The 27,924-nt window shown below is 35.2% G+C and overlaps 1 long non-coding RNA gene across 1 annotated transcript; it reads right to left on the bottom strand.

The window, feature by feature from the left end:
• Positions 1 to 213: 213 nt before the first annotated feature.
• Positions 214 to 27,924, bottom strand: LOC129031779 (uncharacterized). Its single transcript, XR_008501119.1, has 3 exons — positions 27,741 to 27,924; positions 26,900 to 26,983; positions 214 to 1,538 (listed from the first exon to the last, which is right to left on the bottom strand). It is a non-coding gene; the product is annotated as an uncharacterized LOC129031779 (long non-coding RNA).

Genomic DNA, 27,924 nt, shown 5'->3' with positions numbered 1-27,924 from the left:
TTATACCCTCATTTTAGAGATGAAAAAAGTATGAGGAGAATGAGATGGGTTCACTGACTTACACGTGACCACATGGCTATTAAGGGTAGATTAGGGACTAGAAGTCTTGCCCTCTACTAATCTAGTGATCTTTCAATCAAAAGCACTCTTTCACCCAGCATCCTGTTTTATGAAATGAACTTTTCATTTCTATGTATGTGAACAAGTCACATATTCTAGTTCAAAATCTTTAATATTTGTTATAATTGCCATAATTAGCATCATATAAATTGAATAGAAAAATATAAATGCTTTAGATATAAAATAGTAATTCTGGACATGGGACTAAGTACAAAAGATTTCAAGAGGCCAAGCTTAAGACTCCTTATGTACATAAAAATGATCACATACAATTAATGCTGAATTGTTCCCACAATTTTTTTATCGAGTAATTATGAATTAAAACTCTCAGTTTTCTAAAAACAATCACAAAGACAATTCTGTTAAGGTGAATTCATTATAATGAAAAACAATCTATAATTGTATGTGTAGATATATTTGTTGAATTTATGACCTTCATAGTCTAAAATTTAGGAAAGTAATGTTTTTGAATTGATCAGCACAGCTAATTAACTAAATTCACATACTTAAAATTTGAAATTCTAGCAAAGATGTATATAAAAAACAATTAGACAATGTCCAACTGAATTTTAGAATTATCCAAAGTATTGCTAAGAATTTGTAGATGGGCCCTCATTTTAAATAATACTTGGAAATATTCCATAATTGTTTATGCCCAAAAGCAAGCAGGAATCCTTTAGTCCAGTTACACAGAAAATATGAAATCATAGGTAGGGCTTTTGATTTTTTGCTTTTGTGGGGTTTGTTCATCTGTAAGTTAAAGGTTGTTTCCATTAAGTGTAAATTTAATCAATACAACCAATATTTGCTACAAGGGCATTTCAGAATGCAAAGAGCACCTTTCTTGATTAACTGATCTTGAAGAATGCTTTATCCTTAGTCCTCCATGTGCCTACCCTTAGGAAAGCATGCTCTCTGCAAAGGTTGTATCTTTAAATTATATTTGCACACAACATAAATGAATGACCTGATCCCATTTATGTGAATTCCCCTCAGAAATCTCAGGGCTTGTCAAAAAGAAACATAATATTGGCAAAGCCACCTTTGTTTTCTCCAGATTTTTTTTTTTTTTTTGAGCAGATTGTTATGCTTGGCCAAAATAAAACCAAACATACGGTATTGAGAAATATATGAAAAGAGTGCAGTCTGAAGTGCCTCATGATCTCTTTTCCCTCTGCTTGCCTGTTGCCACTTTTTGCTGCCCTAGGAGTAGGCCTGTGTCTTGTAAATATGAAATGCTTTTACGGAGACAGAGAATTTCATATCGAAGACTGATAGATTTTGCACTTTCCAGTCCTTTTCCAAAGGGTCCGCTGTCCCTGGAGACTCCCAACCTGATGATGTCATAGTCCTCTTCCAGGAGCTGTTTTTAGTTCCACTTTAGCTGATTTCATGAAGTGTCAAATTCACCAAGCCTGCTGGGGTGAGAAATATTTTAGTCTCAACAGATTTGTGCGGCATTGGCATTTCCTCCTCATTATTGTTATACCATTAGGTTTTTATTAATGAGGCCTGCAGTGGCCCCAGGCTTATTATGCAGGATTAGAAATATAAAACTTGTTTTCTGGAGATATTTGGTGTCCTAACATTCAGATTTTCCAGCCCTCAAGAATGTTATAATAAAATTACTCAAGTCCTAGAAAAATGAGGCCAAATAATCACATTTATTCTGTCTTATTGTTAGCGTATTCCAACCGACATTTTTCTAACAGGTCTATTTTGGTTTGACTCAAAGCGTTGGAACCCACTGTGAAAACTGGCAGGCCATAGGAGACCAAATGTCTGTTCAGTGTTCTGGGATCTGCCAGCCTTGGCCATTGATGCTCTGGAATAAAGAGAGAAGTAAATGTTCTGCTGGGTTTTCTTACTGAGTGCCACTCAGCAAGCCCTGAACCATCCACCCTTAAACTATTTTAACTGAACTGGCTCTGTGTTTATTACAAGAGATGTGGTGGAAAAATAGTCTCTCTGGGACAAATATTTTGTTCATGATTTATGGAACTGGTTGATTATGTTTATGTTTAGGAGTACTTACTTCACATGCGAATCCTCAGTGAAGATCTATGAACAGTTGTTTCTACTTTGCTCTTTAGACAAAACATGTAAGGAAAACCCTCAATTTTATTTAATTCTTCAATCCAGTGGTCCATTTTAAGATGGGAATTGTCTGTAGGGTATCAGTGAATTGTTATCTATCAGCCAGATTTCATCACATTTCAAGTGATAATATAAAGCTAAAATTTGAAACAATGGCTATGATTTTCTAGTATTTTCTTAAGGACTTTGATAAGTCAAAACAAGGAGTTCCTTCAATGCTTTAGTTTTTATCTGTAAAGACAGATCCTTAATATGCAGTATATAAAGATTCACACACACTGCATGTAGAGAGATGAATAACAGATGTGAATATTGTTTTGACTATCCTCCCATTGGGCACTGAGACAGACAGCAAGGGGTATTAGGAGCTACTCTGTAAACTAAGAGACTTGGCTGCTTCTCCTCCATTCTGTTTTTGTTGTTGTTGTTCCAGGTTTACTGAAAATATTACAGCATAGCAGAAAGATTCAACTGGCTCCAACTGGTGTTTTGAAATTCATCCCAACTGTAGGCTGAGTGACCTGCAGTTTGGACAGACTGCTGAAGTCCAAAGACTTCAACATTTTTTTTTTTTTGCATGAAAATCTACTTCAATGATCTCTCCTTCTGCACATTGATGGAGATAGCTGTCACTAGGTCTCTCTGAACCTGCTTCATCCAATGCAAGACGTAGCACGCTATCTTTTTGTGGAGCTTCCTGCTAGGATCTCCTTCCACGCTTTCTTGTTCCTGTTGAAGTCGTTCCCTTGGTGCTTGTACTACTTCTCAGTGATGACTTGGGCCACCTTCATGGTTTTGGTGTAAATGCAGCCCCTGTTAGTGGGTCCTAAGTAGAGAGGAGTTTATTGTAAATCTTGACTCAGTGCCAAGGCATTTAACTTCTCTGTCTTTAGTTTCCTCAGCTGTGCTATTTAAACAGTACTGTAAAAGAGCTTGAACTTTCCTCTGGAGGCTACAATGTTATTTGAATTTGTTTCTTTAAAAACTGGGAGGAAATGTTCAGACCCTGGTAGGAGCAGATCCTGAGAGTCTGTTGCTTGCCTAAAGCAGGCTGTAAGCTAAAAAATGTATATGTGTAAAGGATAGAAATATCATTTAATATATCTAAATATTTTCCTTGGAATAATCAAGTCACTAGATGTTAGTGTACTGTATAACACCATCTCAATTCATAATTACTAATTTTCAGATTCTGTAACATAATCTTTTATTATATGCTAAGTAGTATACATAAATATAGAAGATAGGATCAAAGCAGTCAGTGGAGAATCTGCAATATTTATAAACCTGGTCGTCCAAGGGCAGAAATAAGATTTGAACTGTTGCAGAGGTATCCCAAAAGAAAACAAAACAATGTTGAATCCTTGAAGTTGAATGTTGATTTGTTCAACCTTATGGCAATCTAATACCTTATGAATATTCTTCTAATCTTTAAGGCGATAAATAGCAAGCTTCATAAATTCTGCCTGGACAAAGGAGAAACAGAAACTCTAGCCACACTACAAGCATATGATTTGGAAGCGAATGAATGAGGAAGCAGATTCTGTATTAGGTATCTATTTCACAGCAGAGACATCTGACTTTTGAGTTCAGCAACGGTCACAAGGTCCACTTCCTAGTACACAGAGAGCACTGGTGCTGATGTCAGTGGCAGTGTAAGTCAAGTTCAAGGCTCTAAACACAAGCATCTAGTGGTGGGTGACAGCAAGCAAATTTGTGCTGTTCTCCTTGCTGCAACTTTGGCAGTGGTTTTGGACTTTGGTCTGTACTTACCCTGGTGCCCTGTTTCCTCTGTATTCTTACCTGTTATGAAAACTGTGTGATATCCTTTGAATAAATTTCTTTTCTGTTGAATCAGCCAGAATCATCTACAACTAACCTATATTTATACAACTGAGTACAGGCAATTTGATTATTTTTCCCCAACATAAGCTTCATGGAAACAAAAGCTTCTCTGGATCAGAGTGCCTCAATTCAAATCCTGGTACTGATAATCAATGGAGGTATGATTTTGGAGTGTCTTAATCTGTGCTTCAATTTTTTCATATGAAAAGTGAAATAATAAATATTAATATGATTATATCAGGTAATACTGGTACAGTGTTTAGCATAGTGCTTAGGATACACAAAGCACTCAATATCAGTTGGCTGATACAATAAAATAGTAACAATAACAGTATATTATGTCAGTCACTAATGAAAATCCATATCTACATGTTTCAATATTCTGGTTTTCACAAAAGTAGCTATTATTAAGAATATATATTTAAATCAAACTGCATAGGACTATTTTGTCTTTATTTCTTCACAATTTTTAAAGTTATTTATAAGACTCTCATTTCTTCTGACAACTCTACCACATATGAAATGTCTTTCTCTTGGGATTTATCTAATTTCTGTATTAAAATAGAACACTAAAAACTTGTGACAAGCCGGGCTTGGTGGTTCACACCTGTAATCCCAGCACTTTGGGAGGCCAAGACGGGTGAATCATGAGGTCAAGAAATTGAGACCATCCTGACCACCATGGTGAAACCTCGTCTCTACTAAAAATACAAAAATTAGCTGGGCATGGTGGTGCACACCTATAGTCCCAGCTACTCGGGTGGCTGAGGCAGGAGAATCTCTTGAACCCGGGAGGCGGGGGTTACAGTAAGCCAAGATCACGCCACCGCACTTCAGTCTGGCAGCAGAGCGAGACTCCGTCTCAAAAACAAAAAACAAAACAAACAAACAAAAAATTGTGACAAAGCCTGGCAATATTTGTGGCCCAGCAAGATTTTTTTAAAAATCAGAAAACCCTTGAATAAAACACACTTATAAATTTGCAGTCAAATTATTTACACGTTGAAGTGAAATATCAAATGTTATCACATCAATGAATCTGAAAGCTTTGATATTTGTCTATTGATTTTGAAGAAAAAAAATAAACAGCAACCAAAACACACGTGTACATTTACATGCATACACAGTACTCAATTTCATTTGCCTCATTATGTAAACTTAAAAATATTTACACAGCTTTTATATTACATTTAATTTTAACTATATTAGAATTAAGAATCAAATGTAAAGCATTGTTTATTTATTATGAAATCTAAGTATTTAGTTCTCCACTTAAATATAGGCTCTCAGTGGAGATATTAAGTAGACTTTTAAAATATGTGGCTTTATTCAATAATAATTTTTTATTCTTGAAATCTACTTATTAAATCTGAAAAATGAAATGGCATTTAACCTTTATTCTAAATACATTCATATAACTTGTCACCACCAATATGTTTTGATGCTTGATATAAACAGATACGGCTCTTAAAATCACCGTATTTAAAGTAACTCAGTTAAGAAATGTTAAAAAACCTCTTTTCTCTTTTTAGAATTGTGTGTGGAGCACAAGACATTTAAATATGTAAATGTCAGTGAGTAATTAATATATTCCCTAAACTATTGTAACTAGAGCATTTTATGCTATAATTAAAAGACTTGCTTAACTACTATGACTCAAGTAATGAAATTCTAAGGCAATGGGAATTATAACTTAGAAAATCAGCCTTGTTTTGATAGAAAGAACAAAAAATAGAGTCTCCAGCTTATTGCTCACGGCAAAAACATAAGAGTGTGAGCATTCAAGGGCACCTAGAAACTGACAGAATATTTCCCTTAAGTATTATTACCTTCTAGGTCACCTGCCTTTTGCTTTCTCTGCACTTTACCTTTTAGGTCATTTAGGTTTGTGATTGAATAATACTTTATAATTCTTTTTTTTTTTTTTTTTTTTTTTTTTTTATTTTATTTTATTATTATTATTATTATTATTATACTTTAGGTTTTATGGTACATGTGCACAATGTGCAGGTAAGTTACATATGTATACATGTGCCATGCTGGTGCGCTGCACCCACCAACTCGTCATCTAGCATTAGGTATATCTCCCAATGCTATCCCTCCCCCCTCCCCCCACCCCACAACAGTCCCCAGAGTGTGATGTTCCCCTTCCTGTGTCCATGTGTTCTCATTGTTCAATTCCCACCTATGAGTGAGAATATGCGGTGTTTGGTTTTTTGTTCTTGCGATAGTTTACTGAGAATGATGATTTCCAATTTCATCCATGTCCCTACAAAGGACGTGAACTCATCATTTTTTATGGCTGCATAGTATTCCATGGTGTATATGTGCCACATTTTCTTAATCCAGTCTATCATTGTTGGACATTTGGGTTGGTTCCAAGTCTTTGCTATTGTGAATAATGCCGCAATAAACATACGTGTGCATGTGTCTTTATAGCAGCATGATTTATAGTCCTTTGGGTATATACCCAGTAATGGGATGGCTGGGTCGAATGGAATTTCTAGTTCTAGATCCCTGAGGAATCGCCACACTGACTTCCACAAGGGTTGAACTAGTTTACAGTCCCACCAACAGTGTAAAAGTGTTCCTATTTCTCCACATCCTCTCCAGCACCTGTTGTTTCCTGACTTTTTAATGATTGCCATTCTAACTGGTGTGAGATGGTATCTCATTGTGGTTTTGATTTGCATTTCTCTGATAGCCAGTGATGGTGAAAAAATGCTCACCATTACTTTATAATTCTTAAGGAGTTCTCCTCATGTTAAGTTTCCTTTGTGCGAATATATTATATCCACTCTAATAAATGTGAATTATTTTGAAATAAAAGTAGGAAAATATTGACAAATGGTATAGCCTGCTCCTTTTCTAAATAGACAAATTCTTGACTTTATGGACTAATAAAATCCATTTAACCATTTAAGTTTTATATTACAGTTTCTTACTCTATTTTTAAAAATTTTCTGACTATACATTCATTCTCTATTTTGCCTTATACCTATTTATAACTGAATCAATTTCTACAGATATGTATAATTCTATACTTAATGCAGTTACTGCCACATGGAAGGCACAAAATAAAACTGGCAGAAGTGAATAAAGGAATGATTAGATGTTCATATACCTGTATTAAATAACCCAAAAGTTTATTTGTGGGCAAAAATCTCAACATGATCTACTAAACTAGAAAATTCATATTGTGTTTTGATGCTTTCATAAACATGAAATAATTCATATTCCAATTCTGTATTCTTTATATTTTATCTAGGAAATCTTTCATCTCTATTTAAAACAATATGAAAATTATGTGTTTTGATCTTTGTAATGTGAAAATGGGACCTTTTTACTATTGAAGAAAAAGTTTTAATGATATATGAGTTGGATTATGTTTTAAAATTAATCCTGTGTAGCAATATTTGCAGAAGATCCATACACTCCATCAAATTGCCATTTTATGGGTATAGTTAAGCAATTTTTTTCTGAGAAAAAATATCACTTTAATCAATATTTATAGTCCATAAAGGTCTTTCAGAATTGGAAAAATATAAATACATTAAGTAAGCCTTTTTGTACTTATATACACACACAAGCACATATAAAATTCTGTATTAAACTGAATAAAACACCCACTTTTGTCAATATATGCATGGGTAGTGAAAGCAAACTTATAAAGAGATTAATCCATTCCTAAGCAATAAAATCCGTAGTGCCAGTTATACTTTTTCATCAAACCAGCTTGGAAAATTCCAAGACTATCATTGCTTGTTTCTTTGCATGTGAAGCTGTTTTGTCTGAAGGAAGTACAGCAATTCACTGTTGTTATGTTAAAAGTAAAAGATTCTTACTGGAAAATGTAAAAGGCTCAGACCGATAGTAACCATCAAATATGAGGTTCTTCATATTATCTGTAATCACCAAATGTTTTTTTTTCTAATTTCTCCTCCTATTTCTTTTTTCATTCTATACATCTTCTTTATGAATCATGATTGTAAGAAAAGTCAACTATAGCTAGATGAGGCAGCAAAGGGTTTTTATGAGAATAATGTTAAGAATTTGAGAATTAATGACAAACTATAGGATCAGACTTTGAAAAGAGGTAAAAAATTAAAAGTAGGTCAGGAAATAAGTATTAAACAGTCTGGTTAGCACTCTGACCCTACCACAGTAGAAATCTCACACTACGGTCCTGGTGCTGCTCTCACTGAACACAACAAATTTGTTATAAATGAGCCCTAACCCTTCTTCTTCGTGCCTCTAACTCCAGATTAAAGTTTTGTTTGAGAGCAACTGATTAGCTGAGCCCAAGTCACATTCCCAAAACTTTGATCATCAGTGGGCAGAGAACTAAAAGTTAGTCCAACTTATACTACCATGGTGAGAAGCAGAACACTGCATCTCATATTAATACACAAAATTGGACAGTCCTCCAAAATGAGAGAAAGCTGACCCCAGAACAGCCCAAATACGCAAAGTGAAATGTTCATGCCATTCTTTCATATTGTGTCGTCACTGCTTAAGGTTTTGTGATTTTGTGATATATTAAGAAGTATATATATTTGGTCTTTGTCTCCATTATCTGACACAAAATACCTAAAATCCTTGGACTTTCCAAAATAATAAGCGTTTTACTGTATGCTAATGAGATGACTAGTAGCTGAGGGTTCCAGGATAGCCTCAGGATGGTGACTGGTTGCCAGGAGAACCAATCTTGTGATTAAAGGGTTGGAAATTTTAGCCCCAACCCCTGACCTTCTGGGAGGGAAGAGGGACTATGGGAGCCTATTCACCAAAGGTCAATGGTTTTAGTCAATATTGCCTAAGAATTAAGGCTCTGTAAAAAACCCAAAAGCACAGGGTTCAGAGAATTTAGAGAGCTTCCGGGTTGGCAAACCTGTGGAGGTGCTGGGAGAAGGCATGGAAGCTCCACACCTCTCCTGGACACCTTGCCGTATGATTTTCTTCCATCTGACTACTCCTGAGTTGTATTCTTTTGTAATAAACTGATAAGCTAGCAAGTAAGCTTTTATCCTGATTTCTGTGAGTTGTTTTATGAAATTATTCAACCCAAGGAGGAGGTCATGGGAATGCTTGATTTACAGATAGTTGGTCAGAAGCACAGACGACACCCTGAAATTTCAGTTGGCATCTGAATTGTGTATGGGGGAGTTGGCAGTCTTGGGGGTCTGAGCCCCTAACCTATGGGATCTGTGTTAACTCTAAGCAGCCAATGTCATAATTGCTTGGTTGGAAAACCCACATATTTGGTGTCAAAATGTTGACAGTACATAGAAGAGTTTTTGTTTGCTTTTCATTTTAGATTTGACTTACCACTGAATGATTGCTCAATCTGTATCTTCATCTACAAACCCATTCCTGGGCTTCATACACTTATATACAAATACTGATGAATATTTAAACTTATATATTTCACACATGCCTCAAAAACTAAATACAATGCGTACATATTGTTATTCACCCGTTCCTCTCTGAAAAAACATCAGTCCCTCAATTCTTTTCTCAAAAAAAAGTACAATCATTCTCCTAATTGCCCAAATCAGGGAGCCGTTGAAATTACTGTACCTTTTCTTATCTTCCCACTACCTACAACAAATCATTTACCAAAATTGGTCGTTTCTATGTCTCACCACCTCTCAATCAACAGCCTACCACCTTCTTCCTTCAGGATTCAATATTTGCCAGATTATGGCAAACATCTCTTTTCTCTGTCTATACTATTGCTCCTCTCCCATACTTTTCTTCCATGCAGTCAATGTGATTTCTCTAAAACTAAAATCAAACTATGTGAAATAACTTATTCAAGGAAATCAAAAACTTTGTGTGATCACCAGTATGGTTTAAAAGTTCCTTATCATGGTTACAACCTGTAATGAGTTTGACACATGTTTTGTTCTTTGGTCTCATCTCTCAATATTTTTCTTAGCATCTTATAAACCAAGTTTATTAAATTACATTATATTCATATTTTAATAGAAAATATAAAATATTTAGGAATAATTAATGACTATATTAAATATACTCATTAATTGTAAGAAATGCTATTTTTCAGAAATAAAGTGTAAGAAAAGTATGTGTCTTATGGCTGACAGCTAGAATTCTATGAATACTTATATTTCCTGTCATTTCCATGCCTTGGGAGAAGCTACTCTGTCATCCTAGAAGGTACACTTCACCTCTGCTGTGCCCTTCACTAACAAACATTTAGTTATCTTTCAACACTCTACTTAAAAGCTGTGTTTTGGCAAAGTTTACTGACCTACTATTCAGCACCTTCCTCAATACCTTAGGATGCTCTTAGCAGCAGTATTCTGACTTCGTACCTGCTCTTGTCTCTACCCACATAGTTAAGTAGTGTGGTAGGCTGAATAATGGCCCCCAAGGTTAATGTTCTAATCCTCAGAATCTATAAATTTTGCCTTTCATGGCAAAGGGGACATTGCAGCTGTGCTTAAATTAAGGATCTTGGGTTTCGGAGATCATCCTGGTTATCTAGGTAGGCCAATGTAGTCACAAGAGTCCATATGAGCAGAAGGCAAGAGGGTCAGGGTAAGTAATGAGACGTGAAGTGAAAGAAAGACTGGAGGAATAAGAGGAAGAGGCTATTGACCAATGAATGAAGACAGCTACCGAATATTGGAAAAGACAAGAAAACAGATTCTCTCAAGGCCTCTAGAAAGAACCAGCTCCATAAAATTGTTAACTTTAGCCGGGTGAGAATGAATTTGGACTTCCATCCCTCCAGAATTGCAAGCAATAAATTTGTGTTGTCTTAAGCCACTATTCTTGTGGTAATTTGTTACGGCAGCCAAACAAAAACAAAAACAAAAACAAAAATGGATAAAACACTAAAACTAATTCTAATACATGGGCTTTCAAAATTATGTATTATATCTATCTCTGTCATCATTAGGTGCCTTAATGACAGAGATCATGTATTTATCTCTGTATCCCTGCACTTAACAAGACAGCCAGCATAGAGCTGGGAATAAAATTTGTTTGAAAGAATGAGTGAGTGAGTGAATGAATAATGTTCAGATATTTAAATGAATGCATTAATAAACAGAAATCCATAGATACATTTTCTGGTTTCTAAGAGACTTTGGACTTTCTAAATAATTCCAACAAGGTCCAATGATTGTACATAAACTTTGCATATTTGATTTATAGTGAAATTATGCTGAACCACTTGAGTTTCCTGAAGTTGCTAATGCTTGAAATTCAAGATATGAATTAGGACTATAATCATAGACTCTAGAATGTTCCTACTTTGATATGTCACCAATTGTGCTCTCTGGAAATAGAAGCAAAGTATGGGGTATAGGATGTTTATTAGGACTCACTACATATGAAGAGAGATGTCAGAAATCAGTATCAGGCTAAGGAAGAAGTCAAACCAAAATGCAGATTTGACAAAACATCAGAAAAGCTAGCAACGAGTTATGGAGTATTGCCTTCGGAAGTGACACTCTTAAGGTAAAAATGGCAAAGGCCTTTGTACTCTGTCTCATTCATTCACCAGAAGGAGCTGCCCTGACACATCTGTGACCTCTAATAGGTTGTCTGTGGTTTAGGCAGACCCTGCAGGAGTTTCAAGCTGGTTTGTAAGTCCTTCCTTGAAGGACTGAGCAGCCCATCTTTGTATCTACAATTAAACCCATGTACTGAAAGTTTCCTTCGTCCCACGTCGTTAAGAATAGCTAGAATTCCAGATACATCATCATCTTTCTTTTTCACCACGAATAAATGCTTTGTTTAAACTGAAATATATAAATGCTTTATTTGTTTGGAAATATATTTAACTCATTATTTTATTTAAAAATAGAAAATTGGGTGAAATTTCGAGAACTGGTAGATAGGTTGGAATACTTACCAGAATTACTGGAAATTATGACATTTGATTGACTAAGCCTGTAGAATTAAAGAAAGATCTGTCTCTGATAGAATGAAAGGAAGATATGTCTTTAGACACATGGTAATATAACATGTTATAAAGCAAGCAAAGACTTGTCATTTCCCATACTTCCTACTTCAAAAGTAAACAAATGCTACAGACTTCATGTAATTTTTCATAATACAAATCAACATGGGTACATGTAATGATATAATCATCAAACTATGCTCAGTAAATAAAAGCCTAGAATTTTCAATTAATTTAGTAAAGAAAAAAATGAAATAAACATTATTAAGTGAAAAGGATAATAAAGTCATTTTGATATTTGATTATGATAAAATATAAACAAATTTATATTAAGTAACTCATGGTAAACAAATAAAGGAGATGATGATTTTCCAAATAGTTGTTAAAATTTAAAAGTTTCAAATTACAAGAACATAAAGACCTGGTTGCAAGTCTACTGAGGTAATAGTTGTTTAGACTGAGGGACTGAATACAGAAGTTTTAAAAAGTCAAAATAGAAAAAAAAAAAGGCCAAGAAAGTATAGTTTAGATAGATTTTGGAAGCATCTTACTGCTGTCAATTAAGCTATTACTTTAAAAGTGGCTATAATTATGTGTATTCAAAGCCTGTTAATTTTCGGTATAGTATATAAGATTTAACAATAAAATATTTTCAAAGGGGCTATGAAAAACAGGAAAGATCTCATTGTTAAGCAGCAGTCATTTTCAGCTCAGTGTTTCACATAGTTTCTGTTACCTAGTAGCCATTAGTTGTTAGTTATTTGGTGAGTTTATTCTACCACCATCCCCAACACACTCTTCAGCTTAAATTATAATAATTTGGACACTGAAGAATCTTTGTAGTAGTGCCTGTGTATAACAGATTGAGTTTTTGGCTCCAAATGTTCACTCATACCCCTATGTAGTTTATTTGAAATGCTATCTTGACCCAGTATTGTGGTTTTGACTAGAGGCTGGTCAGTTCCCCCTTTCAAAGAGCTAAGTATTTGCCTTACTGTATTTTCACACTTGGGACCAGTAAGCACCTGCCTAAATCACTCTAGGGCCAGCTATCAGACAATTAGTGACAGCCTTTATGTCCCTGAGCCAATGAAATTATGCAAATTGGCCAATCTTACTCATTCTTGTGCTAGTCTCCATTAGAGAGGAACACGCTGGCCACATACTGGTATCTTCTGGAAATAGAGGCTTTTATAGACCTTAAGTCTGTGGCACTTCATATCAAGCTGCCAATTATGTTTTGAGTTGCAGAAGCAGAACCAGACAAGCTGGGCACAGCTACAAAGGACTTCTTGATGTAAAATGGAGTAAATCTCAGCCCTCTGGCATATTCCACTTGCAAGAGGGGATGGCCTCCAATGTCCTCAGTCACTTGCCAGATGCCATGGTGTTGGAGAAGTTTACCCCTCTTCCAAGCCTTTGGATATCTGGGAGCCACTTATGATTAACTGAGTGAAGAGCAGTGGGAGTTTGTAGAGTGTACAATGGCATTGTCACTGTCATACATGATGGAGCACAGGGAAATATTGCTGCTTTCCATTTTTTACCCAGAATGTTCCAGATAAAGAATTAAACCCAAGGGTCAGGTTGCTTGGCCAAACTAGGTAGTCATCTTAACACTAGATATCATGGTCAGCAAATGGCTCCATCTCCACATTTTTGCAAACTTTTGAACCATTGCCTGAGAGTTGTCCACTTCAGAGTAAAGAACTTTGAGAATCTCTTGCTTCAGAAGTATCCAAAATATAAATCAAGGTTACACATGTTGCTATTTATACTAAGACCACAATACAGAGTCTTCCTGGGATAATACTTATTCCCTTTGAAGTGTCAGACATTACTGATAGTGACTAAGCCACACATTTCACATTCCAGAATACACAATAGTGGGCTCTTACAAAAGGCATTCAATGGAACTTTTCTCTCTGAGATAGGTCCCAGACAGCTAATTTAATTGGGAGACCTAAATGGGCCTATCAAAGAACTATATAAGTTACAAAATGACAAATGAATTCCTAAATGCATCTGTATCTTGCCCCATAATTTAATTTTTTAATTCAAGGCCCAACATATGTAACACTAATTTTAAATATTGTTCCCAATTCCCTTGGCTATTTTGAAAGTTAGGTACATATGACCTCTGTGTGTACTCATGGCGCTCTGTAAAAACATACACTCCTAAATTCCTATGCCTTAAGGAAGAACTTGTAGCAGTTACTACCATCTGTGCCTTTCTAAACATTAAAGAAGATTATTACTTTCCCCAAAAAGGAAACTACCTCATATCAGTCCACCCATTGACTCCCTTGGGGAGTGAACTTCCCATTTCCCAGTGCCTTCTCCTGCTCTTCCCACTTCAACTCGCCAGCATGACCTCCCACTCTGCATTTGTGAACATGACCACAACCACCTCTTCCCTTGGTTTCAAACAAATATCACTAACCTTTACATATGCTTTACTAAGTGTATACCCTCTACAATGTAACTACTGGAACTACCACCTTGACCCAAGGATACATCAAGATGTTATTATCATAAAACCACATAATTGATACTTTTAAAACATTTTACAGCTCCACTAAGATATTGTTAGGGACCCCAGAAATTCCAGCTCTGTTTTCTTAGTAATGCCATAAAATGGAGATCTTGGTGATGGACTGACCTACAAGGACTCTTTATTCTTCTACGTGTTTTTCTCCTATTTACTCCCATAATAAAATGTCTTCTATGCTCTTTTGGACAATTTATACTCTACTCTGTGAAAGTCTTTGCTACTATTTGGCCATTGAAATAAGCCAAATAAGCTCAAAACTGATGTCAAGACTTTAAGCGGTAGATTGTAACAGTTTTTGCTGTTGTTTAATCACTGTCTGGACCCAGTTTTGAGGCCCAGGCTAGAGGGTACTCAGTTTCCCTTCTTGGAAGCTGATTAAGTCCACTCCCCAAGCCAGTCACTCCCCTTATTGAGCTTTCAAACTCTTGGGCACTATGTAGGCTCCTCAATTGCCCCAGGGCCAGGTATCAGGCAACTAGACACACTCCCTAAGCCATGGAGCCTGAGAAATTGTTCAAGTTAGCCAATGCACAGGGATCCTGGGAAGCTAGTTGAGTCCACTATACTTGTTATATAAATTGCTCCGCCATAGCTTCAGCTTGCTGTTACCCTTTCTCTGGATGCAACTCCCTAGGTGGCCCTGCCTGGAAAATTTGGAGTTGTAAGTAAAAGAATTCTGTCTTTCATCTACTAGAGTGTTTTTATGATTTGTTGTTTTTATCAAAAGGATCTTTAAACTTTAAGAAACACCATATGCACACACTTTAACTTTCTCCCACTAAAGTTGGAGTACATGTTCCTGTCCCTTTACTTCACTGCTGTTTGATTTGATTTCTTTTTAAACAAAAAATATTGCTGGAAGTGAAAGTGAACCAGTTTTTAGTCTAAGCCTTCAAAGACATCTCATCCTTCCCTCTTGCTCTGTTATCGTTGTGAGAAAAGATACTCTGGGGTAGCTGCTATCCCTTCAGGAATAATAAACTTACGTGAAGCCAAGCCTCCCTAACCAAGCTCAGGTGGACTCAGACCTGAAAGCAGAGCCATCCAGTGGAATTGTGGAACCTTTCCAAGAGTGGGATTTGAATGAGCTGTCCCAGTTGACCATGGATGGATAAAAAGCAAATGTTTATTTTGTATGCCAATGAAATTTTGTGCCTCTGAAATTTTGGGTTTTTGGCAATAGTCGACAGCTACAATATGCATACATGTTTGGCTAAGTGCTCTAATTATGCTTGAAAAAAAAAAGGATGGCCTGCAACTTTTGAAATCTGCTTTAGCATTGGGCAGCTATAAAAGAACAACACACTAAAGAGATCTATCTTCTCTTTATTCTTTTCTGTAGACTGAAAATATTATGCAGAAGCAAGATGGGATGTCTGGAATGACAATAGATCATTTTCTTTCAACAGTGAATCTACATGCACAAATCCCTGAAATAGTACTTCTAATTTGACAAAGACTCCTCCTTAGTAGTGGTGACTGGTAGCCATGCCTGTTAGTTTATTGAACATAAGCATGCAAGCTCTCCATTTCATGTAAGTGAGGACACCACTTCTCACACTAATGAGTGAAGAGAAATTGGTCATTATCCATTAGGATTCAATTATTCTAAAGTGGAACATCAGAACCAACTAGAATGGACAGGGTTAGATCCTGGATATCACATAGGGATAATGACGTATCTATTATCATTGAGTTCCAGTTAAAGCCATGCCATTGACAGGCAGAGCCCCTCAGCAGGTGCCAGGGTATGGTCATTTCCAGGTTTTGTTAGGACCACCTTTTCAGAAGAAATCTGTTACTAGAGGTTGATACATTATCTTGTTTCAAAGTGGCATATTTAATTTCTGAATTAAAAAGTAAGGCCAGGCTGAGTGCAGTGGCTCATGCCTGTAATCCCAGCACCTGGAGGCTGAGGCAGGAGGTTCACTTCAGCTACGGGGTTTGAGATCAGCCTGATCAAAATAGTGAGAACTTGTCTCTTACTAAAAATCAAACAAATAAAAAAAATCAGCAGGGAGTGGTGGTGTGTGTCTGTGGTCCCATGTGCCAGCTACTCTGAGGCCAAGGCAGGAGGATCACTTGAACCCAGGAATTTGAGGCTGCAGTGAGCTATGATTGTGCCACTGCACTCCATCCTGGGTGACAGCAAGACCCAGAGACCCTGTATCAAAAGTAAATAAGTAAACATAAAAAATAAACGAGGTCAGAGATTTAAAGCTGGAGGCAATTCATGTGATCAATGAGTAAAATAGTACATTGCATTTCTCTTATTTGCTCAGTTTGGTCATAAGATAAGTTTAGGGAAATAAACCTTTGTTTATACTGTAAGGATAATTTTAAGATGCATAAAATATATTCTTTACACAACATTTATAAGGAAAACAATATTTAAGATTGAGACATCTCATTAATATCCTGAAAAAATATTTAGAAGTCAAGATACTGAAATTATTTTGAGGAATGAAAATATGTCAAAGTGTCAGCAAATACAAAGAGTGAATGAAACTATAAAATACTTGTTAGTTTTAAATTTATTCGACCTCGTACTTATTGAAAGTACGCAAGTAGAAATTTTGTCTATAGTTAAATGGTAAGTATTATGGGGAAACAAGGCAATGGAAGACCACTCTTCTCATGAGGAATTTATATTATAATAATTAAACAAGTCAACAATATAAGAATAATCCTGAGGCAAAAAGATTCATTCAATATTTATTTATTATAATTGAAATATATCTTCATTGTATGGATAAAGTTCCTGTCATAGAGAAAGTTTCAATGCTTTAGAGGCTACACAGCTAAATGGAAGTAGAGTCATAAGTAGAACCCAGGTCTCTGGACATGAAGTTCAGGGATAATGTTTTATTCAAGGATCTGCACATGAAAGTAAATAGGGTAGTCATAATGTTTTATTAAGCATGGTAGAGGTTCAAAAATGAGAAAAAAATTTAGTGTCAGTATCCCCGAAGTTTTTCTGGAAATTATACTGTTGAAGATAGGTCTTGAAGGGTGGTTGAATATAGAGACAGAGGGCTTGGGGAGGTGAAATAGGCTAAGAAAAGCAACAATTTAAATTTTGGGTTTGAATACCAGTGATTAGAGAGTTAGCATGACTCAAGTATTAATATAAATAAATAAAGTGTGGAAACTAAGTTTCAAAGACTGTGTATTATAAAGAAAACAAACTTCACATAATAAATTACAAAGGGGGTTTTGGAAGAGAGAAGTGTATTAGTGTTCTACCCTGTAACTACAGTTTTGAAAAACACAGTTTAACAATGTTATGCAAAAATAATAAAAAGCAAATAGATAAAGAAGTGATTGCAGTTTTGATATGAGAACTGACATATTTATTGTTGGTTAGGGGCAATTAAAATATATATATGTGTATGTATAAAAGATATGATAGACTCACTGAATTTCATACTTAAGGACATTTATTTCAACTAACTAAACATTGCCCAAGTCTCTTCTACAATACAGAACTAGTATTTGGTTTTCTGGTCCATGTTTGAAAACCCCAAGGCCACTACATTAGTATTTTCTTCCAGTAGTCAACTCAGCTTTTGAATATTTCTGGCTCTTGAAAAATGTTTTCCTTATTCAGGTCTAAAATTGTAGTTCAGTGCTTAGAGTGCTTTCTAATTTTCTTTTTCAACCTGTACACTTATATTTTCTTCAACCATGCATTTTATAATAATAATATTGAGCCTCTAAATGAATAATACTATATTCCTGTGTTTTGAAAGTAGGGAGTCCATATCCAAACATAAGACTTCAGGTATAACATATGCAGTCTATAGTAGAACAGAATTATCTTCCTCGGTATTCTAAACACTCAGTTTCCATTTGCATAACATATATATTTTTTTCTTGGACAAAATATCACATAGTCTTAAACTGAATATGAGGTCTCAGGTTCAATTCTTTTTCACAATGCTATTGTTAAAAAATCCTTTATTTACATGTGAAATTGGTATTTTGTAACCAAGTACCAAACACTCTTATACTTGTTAAATGTGCATTTGCTATTTAAATCTCTGCAAACTGCTTGTTCATTTTTAAATTTGAATTTTGTTATAAAATGTAAAAATTACTGTGTTTTGTAGCATCTACAAAGTTAATAGGCATATTGTCTAAATTTTTGTCAAAATATTGAAAAATATTGAGTAGGAGAAGAGTAAAAGAATCACATTGAATTGAAAGTAATAAATGACCAATTGGATTAAAGTCTGGCTATTGCTAAGAAACAAGGAAATAATGAGCATGTAGCTTAATAAATGGAAGGGAAGAATACCAAAAGTTCCTAGACAATAAGGAGGAAAAAAAGCAAAATAATCACTTTTATTTAATTATTGTACTTAAAATCAGTGCTACCGTTCCTAGTCTTTGCCACATACATTCACAAGTAAGTATGTTCCATACATTACACTGTAGAGTTACATAGTTTTTCTCTCTCCACTTAGGAATTCCTCAGGAGTAGAGGCCATGAACCATATATTGTTGGTAACTCTATAGTTCCCAGCAAAAGACTGGGTATATAACATTATCATAGTGATCACATGTTGATTAACTTAACAAACCATCTCTTTAAGCTTTATGGTCAAAATGATGTTCATGTCAATTAACGCCTTTTTAGATTTTGGAAAAATATTTCTGCATTCATTTTAAAAAGTAGATGTATAAAGAATATAATGACATTAAACATTAAAACACATTTAAGCTGGTTTCAAACAGAATTTCATATAGAACATGAAGCACAATGAATCTATTAAATGAGCCAGAATATCAAGTCACAGCTTCCTAAGCTATTAGAGGCTGTGTGGATCCTCTCTCAGCTGGAAGTAACTAACGCTAGGTGTCATAGCATCCTGCTGACAGCTTAGCTCTTACATGACAGTGGTGATTAAACATTATCCATAAATTTTTTTCATTTCATCAAATTGAATCATAATTTTCAAGGCAAATAAAATATTCATTTTTCACAAATATTCATAGAGCTGTCCTCAAATGAAACTGTGAGATTAGACTTCTTCCAAACCCAACTTACAGAGAATGAATTTTAAAATCTCAATATAATGTGTCAAAAGTGAAAATTAACTCCATATTCATCTTCTACGTAATGATAGGGAAAATTGTCCAGGGCTGCCCTCTTGTCAGATTTTCTATTCCAGATATGCATACAATAAAATACAATAGTGTTTTAAAAAATGTGATGTCCTTTAAGAATGTAACTCTTTATATTTATGAGGTAAAGTAAAGGTAACAAAGGAGCCTCCTAGCTTCCCACATCACTTCAGAAGATATTGGCTTCTGGTTTTTTCTTTGTTTTGTTTTGTTTTGTTTTCCCAATGAAATAAGGTAATAGGAATCACGGAAACCTTACACTATAAATTGACAGGATTCGAAATAAAAGCTATGTGTGTAAAAAAAATGAGAATTTCTAGTCTTTTTTGGTTGATAAATTATTTGAATTTTCCTTTGAAACTTCCTGAGGAACAAGTTTAAGGAGGCAAAGTTATCTTGTTAGTTCTTGTCAATTCTACTTCTGAAAGATCAGAGTAGTATTGACAGAGGCCACCTCTGGGCCAGAGGCAAGAATTTTGATGCATTTATTTTGTATCACAACTTTTTCACTGAGCACCTGTTATATAACCTACAGGGCACTAGGTGTTACCTGGTGACAGGGAATGAGAAAAACACTGTCTATTTGCTAATTAATGCAACAAATATTTGTCAAAGCAGGCTCTTCTATAGGTGTTGGGGATAATGCTTTAAACAAAGCAGACAACCTCTTGTGTGTTTTATATTTTAGTGGAGGAAGGAAAGACTGAAAAAAATCCACATTATATTATAATGTATAATGTTGCATAGTGAATCATACTATGAACAAAATTGAATCAGGGAAAGGAGATAGAGAGAGTTCATTTATTCTTTCTGTTACCAAACAATTATTGAATGCATACAGCACTATATGCCAGGTCCTTTTAGGCAAGCAAGACCTATCAGTTAATAAAAAATTGAAAAAGTAGCCCTCATAGAGCTTACATTATATTTTAAAGGGAAAAGCAATAAATATTATAAATAAGCAAATGACATACAATCACAGAAGGCAAAATTTGCAACAGGAAGTTCCTCGTGTGCAACATCAAAGAAGGGAAGAAATTGATCTGATTAACAGAAGAGACAGCCCAAAATGTTGGTGCAAACTTGAAGTAGACCACTACCACATTTCAGCCCCACTCAGGGTTGGCCTTAGAGACAGCAACAAAGGTAACTTCTCCTCGTGAGCAGAGCTTTAAGCAGTCAACTCAGTCATTCATTTTGCATGAAATGAGAGATGACAAAATGTACAGATAATATGTTGATTCCTGGGTTGTAGCAGTGGCCAGTCTCAATGGTCAGAGTCCTCAAATGAAAAAGACTAATAAGTCGGGGCTAAAGAACTCTGGGAAGGAAGTATATGGAAGATCCTATAGGAGTGGGCACAATGCATGCAGATATGTGTAACTAATATTAGTTTCTACCAGACAGAACCCATCTCCAGGGAGCATCTCTTCAACAAGGTAGACAGGATGACTATTGCAATGCTTGCACAATGAGCACATGACCAGGATGGTCATAGCAGAAGGATTAAGGCTATGCATGAGGCTAATTACATGTATTCATCTTCACCAAGGCTGATACATTGCTACCATTGCTGCAAGTCCAGCCTGAGAGCAGTGCATATCCATTGCAGAGTCCTCTGTGTGACACTACTTTTCGGGAGTTTAAGCAGCCACTCGGTGACAGGTCTATGAAATAAAACCCCTTCCACCAGAAAGGGGATAAGGATTGTCCTTATCAGAACAAATGCACATTCTGGACGTGAGTTTGCCTTTTTTTGCACAGTTTTTCAATCAACTTCGTCATTTAAGGGCTTTAAAAATGCCTGATATCTCAACAGAGCATTTCATGTGGGATTGCTTTAGAACAAGGAGCCTACTTTATCACAAAAGAGGTATGATGATGAATAGATAATCACAAGATTCGTAGGGCTTACTACTTGTATTCTATTACACTGATAGAATGAAGACTCAGTTAAGAAGCCAGCTCAGAGAGAAAATCCCAGGGTGTTGTCTTCTAGTGTACATTATATGCACTGAAGCATAGGTCTGAGAGGTAAGGAGTAGAAGTGGGATCCCCTGCTTGCCATTATTCCCAGTTATTTTTAACATATTCCCATGCTCAAAATACAGTGCTTTCAATCCCACCTTAGACTTTACTAGTTTAGAGATGTTATTTTCCAAGTGGAGAAGAAATGTATGAACTACCTTGAGCTCCTAATCCTGGTACAGCTGGAATGTACTAGTGGGAGTCATCAATCTTGATAATCATGAGAAGCTATAGTTGCTACTACACAGTGAGGGCAAAAAGAAATATGTCTGGAACCCAGTAGATTCACTGGGATATGTCTTGGTGCTTTTGTATCCAGTGATAATAAAAAATGTTAACTGCATAGAACAAATGTCCAGAAGCTCAAAGTAACTTAGGAATAATAACCCCTAAATCCAAGGTCTGGATCACCCCATTCAGCAAGACCCAAAATTATAGCTGAAGGTGGCCAGCTGTAACTTCATTGGATAACATCATACAAAGTTGTCTGTGTGCTGTTTGTTTAAGGATGCAGCAGTTAACAATAATACTTAAAGACTGAATTTTTATGCTTCTTCTCGGGGAAGAATCGAAAGTGAGGATTGAATATCGTAGTACAGTGTGAGCAGATCTGACCTGCACTATGAATGGATTGTACCAAATTCAGATTATGCATTACCCATCTCTGCACACTTGCTTTGCTTTCTAAATTGGGTGGCACTCAATGGCTGGTAATATTCCCATCCTGTGCCCACTCTCATTTCAACAGACTGAAAACCTTGCTGGATATGCCCTATGGGTGCCTCACTTTCAACCTACATTGGAAGTCCTTCCTTTTCTTTCCCTGGGTTCCTGATTACTGCTGAAGTATAAGATGCTGCAGTAATTAATGCTCTATGGGGTGAACACTGAAGGCATGATACAAGCTATTTAGATATTTTTTTTCTCCCTGCTTCTCCCAAGGTAAACAGTCAGAGAAGCAACCCCTTTGAAGATGGTTCAGTAGACAGAGCAATCGTCTCAAAGTTCTGACCTGTTTAACAATGCCACTCCTTATATTTGTTTTCCCTTCTTCCCCTACTAACTTCTCATCCTCTTCCCAACCTCAAGAATTTCTTGGTTTGCACAATCAATAAAGTAGTTACTGTAAAAAATTTGCCTAGGGTTTGTGTTTTAGGGCAACAGTCCCCAACCTTTTTGGCACAAGGAACCGGTTTTGTGGAAAATGATTTTTCCATGGACAGGGCAGGTGGATGGTTTCAGGATGAAACTCTTCCACCTCAGATCATCAGGCATTAGATTCTCATAAGGAAAGTGTAACTTAGATCTCTCACATGCACAGTTCACAGTAGGGTTCACACTCATGAAAATCTGATGTCACCACTGATCTGACAGGAGGTGGAGCTCAGGTGGTAATTCTTGCTCACCTGCCGTTCACCTCCTGCTGTGTGACCTCGTTCCTAACAGGCCACAGACCAGAACCGCTCCGTGGCCTGGGATTTGGTGACCCCTGTTTTAGGGAACACTAAGACAACAGGTAAAAAAAAAAAAAACAGTTGTCCATCTTCAGCATCACCTATGAGGACCCTGTGATATTACTATGAGAAAATTAGAAGATACAAATGTACTGAAAAAAAAAAAGTGTCTGTTTCCAAAGTTTTAAGCAGACTGTGCCTGAAAGCCCTGATTTAACACATATATCTTCAGAAAATTCATTTATATATCTCTTTGTGCAACATGACTTTTCAAATAAAAATCATTGTTCTAAATTAAATGTATTCATTTTTGCTTCGAAGTTTTCTTGTTCATGTATGAAAATTGAAGATACTGCTGTTAATGTGTTGGTTCTCCTAGCAAAAAAAAAAATTTCTCAACCAGTTAAGTAATTTCAGTTTATTACTTACATGCTTTATTAATTGTGTGTATCAACAAATGTTAACAAATAAAGCTCATGGAAGTTTATTCTGTAAAAGGTGAAACATTTAATATGATTGTGAATGCTATTGAAAATTCAGTTTAAAAGTTTAACACAAAATTATTTCTTTTTATGTTAATAATTCAAATGAAATTTTTGGGGTAGCATTCACTGTGGTAATAAAACTATAAAAACTAAATTACTAGGTTAAGAAATGTTGGCCGGGCACAGTGGCTCACACCTGTAATTTCAGCACTTTGGGAGGCCGAGGCAGGCAGACATGAGGCCAGGAGTTCGAGACTAAGCCTGGCCACCATGGTGAAACCCCATCTCTACTAAAAATACAAAAAATTAGCTGGGCATGGTGGTGGGCGCCTGTAATCCCAGTTACTTGGGAGGCTGAGGCAGGAGAAACGTTTGAACCTGGGAGGTGGAGGTTGCAGTGAGCCAAGATCATGCCATTGGGCTCCAGCCTGGGAGACAGGGCAAGACTCCATCTCAAAAAAAAAAAAAAGAAAGAAATCTTAATTGGTTGTGCTATACATGTAACTCAAAATTGCAACCAAAATGTCCAATAACAATGATAGACTGGATTAAGAAAATGTGGCACATATACACCATGGAATACTATGCAGCCATAAAAAATGATGAGTTCATGTCCTTTGTAGGGACATGGATGAAGCTGGAAACCATCATTCTCAGCAAACTATTGCAAGGACAAAAAAACAAACACTACATGTTCTCACTCATAGGTGGGAATTGAACAATGAGAACACATGGACACAGGAAGGGGAACATCACACACCAGGGCCTGTTGTGGGATGGGGGGAGAGGGGAGGGATAGCATTAGGAGATACACCTAATGTAAATGATGAGTTAATGGGTGCAGCACACCAACGTGGCACATGTATACATATGTAACAAACCTGCACGTGGTGCACATGTACCCTAGAACTTAAAGTATAATAATAAAAATATATATATGTAATATCATCCTAAACAAGAAGTTGTGAAAATGTACAAATATTTTATTTTGTATATTATGCTGTATATTTTGCTCACAGTCAAAATGATAAAACCAAATAATTTTTATGACAAGGCTGATGTGACGTCTCTCAAAACAAAACAAAATGGCCAACTAGAATATGGTAACACAGTCTTTCTTTGTTCTCCATCATTAGCTAAAATTTTAAAGTATATGGTACTTAGAAGAACTAACTTTAAGCAGCCTAAATGTAGTCTACTGATACTGCATTTTTAGCAGTCTAAGTGTAGTGCACTTACTGCATTTTTAATAGTCTTATAATTTTTATTGCAGTTCTCAAAATTAATTGTATGTCTTTATTCAAAACATGTAATGAATATAGCCTCACAAAACTTACCTTTAAAAATTATAAATTAGTAAATTAAAACCGAAACTTGAAAACAGAAAAATATTAAAATTTTCTACAAACACAAAGAAAAATTGAACAAATAAAATAAGGGTACAAAGAAGTATAATGTTTAATTCTGAAATTTTGCAAAGTTGGCTTTGGAGTATCTCAGTCAGTGGGAAGAATCTTTTGAAGTGACTCCAGTTTTACTTGGATAAACTTATATTCTGCACCAGAATGAAATCAAACTGAAATTGTCTATGATTTGATAGTATAAAGGTTTACAAAAGTAGTCTATATAATTTTAAGTAACAAAATAGAAGACAAGTTTTGACTTCCAAAATATTTGTCAAAAATTATAATTGGAGGCAAAAGCATAGCACCTGCAAAAATATATGAGCTGAAATATTTATATATTTCATATTGAAGAAAATAGAGTTGATAATATCATTTATTTAGCAGAAATTTCTCCAAGCTTACAAGCTACTTCATTCTCTAGAGAAAAATTATTTTCTCAATTAAAAACTTTAGGATCCACAGAGACTGAGATGAGGGTTTCAGTATTTTCAAATTTATTAACCAAAAATTTTCATTTAAGATAATTTTTAGGCAAATTAAAAATAAATAGACAACATTAAAATATTTTGAACAAATACCACTGGCATTATATTAGAGTTGGATACTATAAAATTAATTAAATAATCAAAAATATATTAAATAAGTTACTACTTATACTATTTTAAATCTTCCAATGATAAATATAAGGAAGTTTTTTGGTGTTTCATGTACATATGCTGCTTTTAGTTTTAGAAAATACCTTTTGAATAGTACTATTTCATAGATTTAACACTATCATAACACCAATTGTTTTTTGTCAATAGTGCCTATGTCAAAATTATATAATTATTTTAGCTTTCCCTGTCACTCCCAAAAGTATTTTTTGGGGGGTATCAAATAGTATGGTCATCATAATGCTAGTATAGAAAACAAACAAACATGTAAATTACACAAATAAATGTTTGATATAAATATCAAGTGGTGAGGAAAAGGAAAAGAAACTTTTGATCGAGACTATTCTAGATCAGGTGGTCACTGAAGCTATTTTGGACAAGGAAACCTTTTAGCACGTATGTAGAAATGATGATGGAATTGTGAATATCTATTGGAAGAACAATCTAGGCAAAGGCAAAATATGAAAAAAAGAAATACCTCAGCCAAAACCCAGTCTAACTTATAGTAGTGAAAAGGCTAAAGAGATTGAAGGAGAGCCAGAAAGGCCTAGTGGCTGGAAATTACATGAAATTTTAGGGAGAGCCTGGACCAGATCATAGCAAGTCTTTGTAGGTTTTCAATATTCTTTTTCTTATTTTCTATGTGTGACAGAGAATAGTGGAAGTTTTGTGGGGTGGAGTGACATCATCTGGTTTATGTTTAAAAACATTCTTCTAGTTGCTGTGTTAAGAATAGATTGTAAGGATTGGAGCTAAAGAGGAAGGAATAATTATACAAACAGCAGTAGGAAAAATACTAATAATTAAGACAGAAAAGGAACTTAGCCAATTTGAACATCCTCTACATATGAAGAACTGTGCTGGACATTTACAAAAATTATCTACTATTGCTAATGGATATGTGTATATATTAGTTGATTTGCTTCAATAGTATACTGTAATTGAAAGTTTCAATTGCTTATAAGTTATTCAAGCATATATGAAGATAACATACAAATATATAGTTAAAAATAGTGCAATCTGAAACTTTCACAATTACTCTTAGGAGGATTAGTGTTCAGTACTGAAATTAATGAAATGATATTATCTCAATATGCCTATGCAAATATGAATAAGTAGTTAAGCTCAACAATAGCATAAGCAAAAGATTATGATAATAAGTTCCATTATCTGAATTAATGAATGGCTCACCTCACTTGATAAGGTCACATTGAGTCCCAGTGCGTCTCGTAATACAATTTTATCATTCAGCTCTATGAATCTGCTTAACTATTTCTGTATATTTTAACAAGAAATAAAAATCACAAAGAGATAAAGGTAAGTTGCCTGTGGGAGCCTGAAAAAAAAATCAACCAGAATAACAAATTCTTCTTGGTTTAGAATATTCCCAAATTGTATGCTTTTTATTTTTTTTCAATGATTCACCATGCAGGTATTTAAATGGTAAAGGAGGCATTTAAATGTTTCTTTGACATAAATCCCTATTTTAATCTCTAGTTAAGGTTCCTCAAATTTCTTGTCTCATACATCTAGTGATTAACAAAATTATATACATGGTGACATACACATAAGATCTATGAGGACCTCACTTACTGAATATTCAAATGTGATTATTGTATTACTCTCTACCTCTGTGAGTTCCCTAAAAGGGAAATTGTGTGCCCTGAAAATAAATTTGTGTGTGATTTTGTCAAGTTATCCTTGGAGATAGAACCTGGAAGCAAAACATATTACAATGCCAAATGTGTTTCTCAAAAGGCCAAATAAATCAAATCTTCTTCAGGGAAAACATATAAAGCCTGGATTACAACATCCATGCTCTGCATTCAGACTGAAAACACCAAAGTTATACAAAACTTAGTGGCCCTATCAAATCATTTCATTATTCCCTGCCAATTACACTAAAACCTCTATACTTTTCAAAGCATTTTTATTTTGTCTTCTAAATGTTAGTAGTTTAAAAATAACCATGATTTAAGCCATTATTACTATATTCTTAGCGATTATATACATAACAAAATCTCTTACTCACCCCAATTAGAGGAAGTTGCAGACACAGGTTATGGCATAGGGCAAAAAGGTTGCTGCCTAATTGAAAAAAGATGCTGTCCAGGGACCTATAAATAGCTCTTTAAAAACCTCCACCTTTGCTATCATTTTCATTCAATTTATGACTTTTAAAACTGCAGTTCCAAAACTAGGTGCCAAAGTGCCTT

This window comes from Pongo pygmaeus, chromosome 11, assembly GCF_028885625.2.
Source record: "Pongo pygmaeus isolate AG05252 chromosome 11, NHGRI_mPonPyg2-v2.0_pri, whole genome shotgun sequence".
In the NCBI taxonomy this organism is placed as follows: domain Eukaryota; kingdom Metazoa; phylum Chordata; class Mammalia; order Primates; family Hominidae; genus Pongo; species Pongo pygmaeus.
The sequence above is the reverse complement of the archived record's forward strand: the minus strand, read 5'-3'. Positions and strand labels throughout refer to the sequence as shown.